A 6,149-nucleotide genomic window follows, 5' to 3' on the forward strand; every position below is an offset into this window, starting at 1 on the left:
AAGTGATATGTACTCACTGATAAGTGGATATTAGCCCAGAAGCTCAGAATACCCAAGATACAATTCACAAAACACATGAAACTCAAGAAGGAAAAACAAAGTGTGGACACTTTGATCCTTCTTAGAAGGGGAAACAAAATACCCATGGAAGGAGTTACAGAGACAAAGTGTGAAGCAGAGAGTGAAGGAATGACTGCCCCACCTGGGGATCCATCCCATAGACAACCACCAAACTCAGACACTATTGTGGATGCCATCAAGAGCTTGCTGACAGGAGCCTGATATAGCTGTCTCCTGAGAGGCTCTGCCAGTGCCTGACAAATACAGAAGTGAATGCTCACAGTCATCCGTTGGACTGAGCACAGGGTCTCCAATGAAGGAATTAGAGAAAGTACCCAAGAAGCTGAAGGGGTTTACAGGAGGAGTTTGTCCATAGGAGGGACAACAATCAGAACAAACCTGTACCTCCAGAGCTCCCTGGGACTAAAGCACCAACCAAAGAAAACACATGGTGAGACTCATGGCTCTAACTGCATATGTAGCAGAGGATGGCCTAGTTGGTCATCAATGAGAGGAGAGGCCCTTGGTCCTGTGAAGGTTCTATGCCCCAGTGTAGGGGTATGCCAGGGCCAGGAAGTAGGTGTGGGTGGATTGGTGAGCAGAGTGAGGGAGAGAGGATAGGTATTTTCAGAGGAGAAACTAGGAAAGGGGATAACATTTGAAATGTAAATAAAGAAAATATCAAAGATAAAAAGAAAAAAGTAAACAGCAACTAAATAAATAAGTAAATAAATAGCTATAAAACAATACCAGCAGCTGGCATTGAACTGAGGTTGGAACTCTTGAGCTTTAATTATTGAAATTTTGGTGCAACAGGTAGTGTCAAGAAAGGTTGAGAGCCACACACTAAGGTGCTGGCTCAGAAGCTGACTTGACATTTTCTTTGTAGATGGTTCTACCTAATGATGCTACAGCTTTTCTTGCTAACCTGTTCCAGCAAGTGTAGTCAGTGAATTCATCTTTATGTATATTTAAAAGACTAGGAGACAGATGAGTTAAAAAAAAAAATAAGAACCGGTTTCTTCTCCTCCCAAAATGGAGGTATCCTATCTTAAACTCTGAGAGCAAAAGGGAGACATCTAGGGTGGGAGAGTTCTCTTAACTCCATGGTGGGGAGAGCTTTGGCCTTCTGCTCCCTGAGGGCACTGGAGAGCAAGAAGTCCATTCTAAGAGACATGTAGGTCTTAGACAAGGACACAATCCAAACCTTTCTGGTGACTTGTTCTGTCCTCTTACCACTTCTGTGGAAGTTGGAAGAAGTTATCTGATGCCTTTGTTGTGGGCGTCTGGCAGAAGCAGAGAATGTCTACTTCTAGTCTAGCAACAAATGTAGTCTCAGGATCTCTCACTTTTCCAGTTGCCAGTGGAGAGTCTACCACCAGCTTCTCAAATTTGTTTTTATGTGACATAGTAATTGAGGCCACTGTCTTCATCGTGGCAATTCTTTATCTTCAAATGTTCATATCAAGTCAGGTTTCAGATTTAGGCAAAAGGAACTCAGTACCTTTGCCCTTCTTCAGGAATGTGCACAGCACTTTGTGTCCTCTCCATATACTTGAGAGTCAGTTTCCATAGCAGGGTCTCTGATATTAACCCAGATGAAGTCAAAGTAACTTTAGGGTCTAATTGCAACTTTTAAAGTCAAATGGCTGCTTTAATAATCAATGTTGATTTTATGATCTGAATGAAAGATACAAAATATTCTTTACATGACAATATTAACAAGAGAAAAGATGTAATAACATGCTATTGATTAAGTTTAAGAAAAAATGCAAAATGGGTAAGATATAAGATAAAAGATAGAAGTAAAAATTGATTAGCAGAAATGCTCATAAGGAAGAGCCTCTGGCTTATCAATATTTGACTACATTTTGTGTGCATTTAAAGGAATAATTTCTTTTTATACATTTAAGTTTCAAGTTACTCTATAATTATAATTGCAATGAAAATTATCAATAGATATTCCATATAAACTAGAAATTCTACACAGAGAAAATAACTGAATCTGACTTAGTCCATGAATATGTTAAAGAATCACAAATTAATATTGGTAGAAAATAGATAATTCTTTATTGTAAGGCTAAAGTAAATTACAGAGAATTTCAATGCTAAGTGGTATTTTTTGTGTGATAAAGCCAGGTTATCAATGATAAATCTTAATTGATATCTGGCATTTTCAGGAGATTAGGTTATATGATATAAATGAACTCAAGAAATTAGTTGTTTCACACTTCTAGAGTCATGAGACAGATATCAAATTAAAATGAAAACTTTTAGTGTCATAATGCATGTCTCACCATGAAGCATGATAAACTAGAACTATGATGAGGAGAACTGGTCCTTAAAGGCTATCTGTGCTGCTTTTTCTGAAGACACTGGGAAAATTTGGTCCAAGTGCCCAGGGATCTCTCATCCTCTTGGAGATTGTTTTGTTTAAGAGTACCAAAATCACTGATCTTGTTACCAGAACTATTTATTCAGGAAATGTTGGTCAAAGGATACAAAATTTAGTTAGACAATAGGAATCAATTCAAGAGATCCTTTTATACTTATGTTGTCTATAATTAATAACAATGTACTATGCTTTTAAAGAGAGTATTTTTAATAATTATTTTTATTTAAGAGTTACATATTTTTCTCATATTCACTCTCCACTCTTCTCATATCTACCCTCACTTCATCCCCATCCCCCACTTCACATCCTGCCACACCCACTCCAGTGAAGTCTGCCTGGCAAGTCCAAAACCTTGGCCTCAGTCCCGAGGCAAAAATTTCACGGAAACTTGTCTCCTGGAGAGTCTCTGGTGTCCCAAAACCAGATTTGTCCCTGCGACAGTGTTACAGGAGGCTCTTGCATGCTTTCTTGCAGTATGTTACTGGATAAGGGCTAAAACTCTCAGGGCTAGTTCAAAAAAGTAAACTTAGAATTATAGCTGAGTCACTCCCATATGCAAGAATTTACATTGGTCTAGGTTGTAGTTTAAGGAGGAAGTAGAATATTGTATTATTCATGAAAAGGTTAGTAGAACAGAACTTACCTTGTGCATGTTTTTCACTACGCCAAGAAGAATAGCATAATTAGGTATTTACTAAGGGACCCCTGGTGGTGGGCTATAGTATATATTCATGAGTGTGGCACCATCACCTGAGTCCCTCAGTTAGGAGAGGGAGCTCATGAGCCCTCTCTGCTCCAAATTAGAATGTTGTTTGTCTTGATCTCATGCAAGTCTTATGTAGGCAGCCATTGCTGCTGTGACGTTTGACTTCAGTCTTCCTGCCAAGTCCAGTGTTCCCCGACCTCTGGTTCTTACAGTCTTTCTCCTCCCTCTTTCTTGATAGACTGCAAGTGTGTGTGTGTGTGTGTGTGTGTGAGAGAGAGAGAGAGAGAGAGAGAGTGCAGATGTTCCATTTGTGGCTGAGAACCCCATTGATATTTATGTCCTGCCCTTTGATCTGTTGTTTCTTTATTTAACAGCTGTCCATTACACATAGAGAGTTCTCTAACGAGGTTTGAGAGCTACACTAATCCATGGGTATAAAGATATTAATTTATGGATCAACTTCAAATATACATTTATCAGAGTAATAGTGTTAGGTTCACGTCTGGGGCCTGAGAACTCCCAACCATAGGTTCTTAGACAGATTTACAGTACAAGGCATATATTTCCTTCTGAGGAGCTAGCCTCAAATCTAATCAGAAAGTGATTGGCTGCCCTTTAATATTCCTGTTACTACTGTACTCATGGGCAGTGACTGCCACACTGGTTATTATTATAATTCACATGGTTATTGTCAATATATGTGTTAGTGACTCCTCACCTCCTGAAGCCTACAGAGCACTTTTTGGTACTAAGAAAGAAAGGAGATTTTTAAACTTTCTTACTAAACAATACGAAGAATCTGAGACAACATTTATATTAACTATTTGGTTTAGGAATTTTATAGTGTTAAAAACATCACATTATAATTGATAGAAATATACAAGTTTTAGGATGGAGGATGGAGAGAAATCAGTAGTGTAGACACTGGTAAGTTACCCATATTCCTATAACCGATGCTCTCATAAACCCTAATGAACACATAATTAACACAACTCTCTATCTATCTATCTATCTATCTATCTATCTATCTATCTATCTATCTATCTCACACACTCACACACACACATACAGAGAGAGAGAGAGAAAAAACCAAACAAGAAAAACCACATAAGAGTAAGAGGACCTGAAAAGAGGAAGAGGATCAGTGGAAATGGGAGGGGAACAAGAGAAAGCAATGAGTGTAAATCTGGTTGAAATACAGAATGCATGGATGCAAATGTCATAACAAAACCCATCATTGTATATAATACAGAACACTTTTGAATGACATATGAACTTCCAAGTCTGTACTACTTGAATACTATTTTCTTTTCATTTTAAGAAGAACACTGTGGCTATATGAGAGGGTACCACTGGGACAAATGGTTTGCAAGAACTTTCTGGACTGTTTTTTTAAACTCTCTGCAAATCTAAAATTATTCAAAATAAAAGTCTTATTGCAAAACAAACAAACAAAAATCCAGCGTGACTCATTTACCTAGTATCTGCTACATGCTATGGATACAAAGACAAATGGAACAGGTCTTGCTGAAGAGGACTCCAGTCCCCTTCCCCCCCCCCCCAAAATGGAAAGAGTAAACAGCACTACACAATGTCTGTGAGAGGAGTCTATCAGGGGTGAGTCTCTCAGCATTCAGGAGACAGGCAATCAGGTTAAGAAGAACTCGATAAGGTTCTGAGGTCATAGAGGACTAGATTATGATTTGAAGTGGGGCTTCCATTTTCCATAAGAATCTAACTATCTGAAAACATAATTGAAGCAGAAATTCAGTGACACAGACCATGCCAATTACTTTTGAGAACATCAAACAGTTGTAATGCAATAACCTCATTCGTGTACAAATCTATCCACTCCAGGCTTAAAGTTTTGGGTAACAACACTACTTTTAGGTCTAGAGCACTTTGTGATACCACCAGATTTAGAAGAGAATATTTGGGAGCTCTGAGTAGGGCTGAGTTGGCTTGTGACATCACACTGACTTATGTGACTATGGACTGGAGAAGAGGAAGGCCCATATTTTGTTACTGAATGAGTAGAGGATCAATGTGACATGAGTGCTTCAAGGAGGGAAGTGTCAAGTTGTTGAAATTACAAAAATAAAACAGGGAAATTTGAGGGGTCTGAAGAATGGAGGTTGGCCTTAGACAAGGAGAGAAGAATTAAAAAAAAAAAAACACTCAAGGGGAGGGAATTGGGAAGTACCACAGCACAAGAGGAGGTTCAAATATACTCAGTGTGTATGGGGAATGGCAAATGTATTGGTTGGCTGGATCGGAGGGTTTACGTAATCAAAGAACAATCCAGGCGATGGTAAAAGTGTTTTGGAGCCAGTTTGCAATTGATCTTGAAATAGCAGGCCAAGTGTTTTGGACTGCTTCTCTAAACAATAGAAAAAATTGATTGGAAATTTTAGAGGTGGAAATTTTGCAATATTTTGAAAAGCACCACGTATGGAATGGAGAAAGTGAAGTTTTGAGTGGGAAAGACTGTTGCCCTAAAATAAGGAAGAAGGAAGGAAGGAAGGAAGGAAGGAAGGAAGGAAGGAAGGAAGGAAGGAAGGAAGGAAGGAAGGAAGGAAGGAAAGAAGGAAAGAAAGAAAGAAAGAAAGAAAGAAAGAAAGAAAGAAAGAAAGAAAGAAAGAAAGAAAGAAAGAAAGAAAGAAAGAAGAAAGAAAGAGAGAGGGAAGGAGGGAGGGAGGCAGGCAGGCTGGTAGGTGATGGAGACTTTTCAAAGGAAGGGCTTGGATGGGGGAAGAGAGGACTTGTGAAGGTTTATGCACTTTTATATTTAGGGGGCTGAATTTAATCTGCAATATCTAAATCCAGAGAGATGGTTGGGTAGGAAGAAACTTAGCTGAGTATATATGGATTAATATGGTATGACAGTGAGACTTTTGATTATACACAACACATCTGAAATACTAGGAGAGGTGGGGCTCAAAACTGAGCATCTGGGAATCTTTTCAGCAAAAGTGACGCTGTAAGCCT

This window comes from Mus caroli, unplaced genomic scaffold (genome assembly GCF_978045245.1).
Source record: "Mus caroli unplaced genomic scaffold, Mus_caroli_1 scaffold_15, whole genome shotgun sequence".
In the NCBI taxonomy this organism is placed as follows: Eukaryota; Metazoa; Chordata; class Mammalia; order Rodentia; family Muridae; genus Mus; species Mus caroli.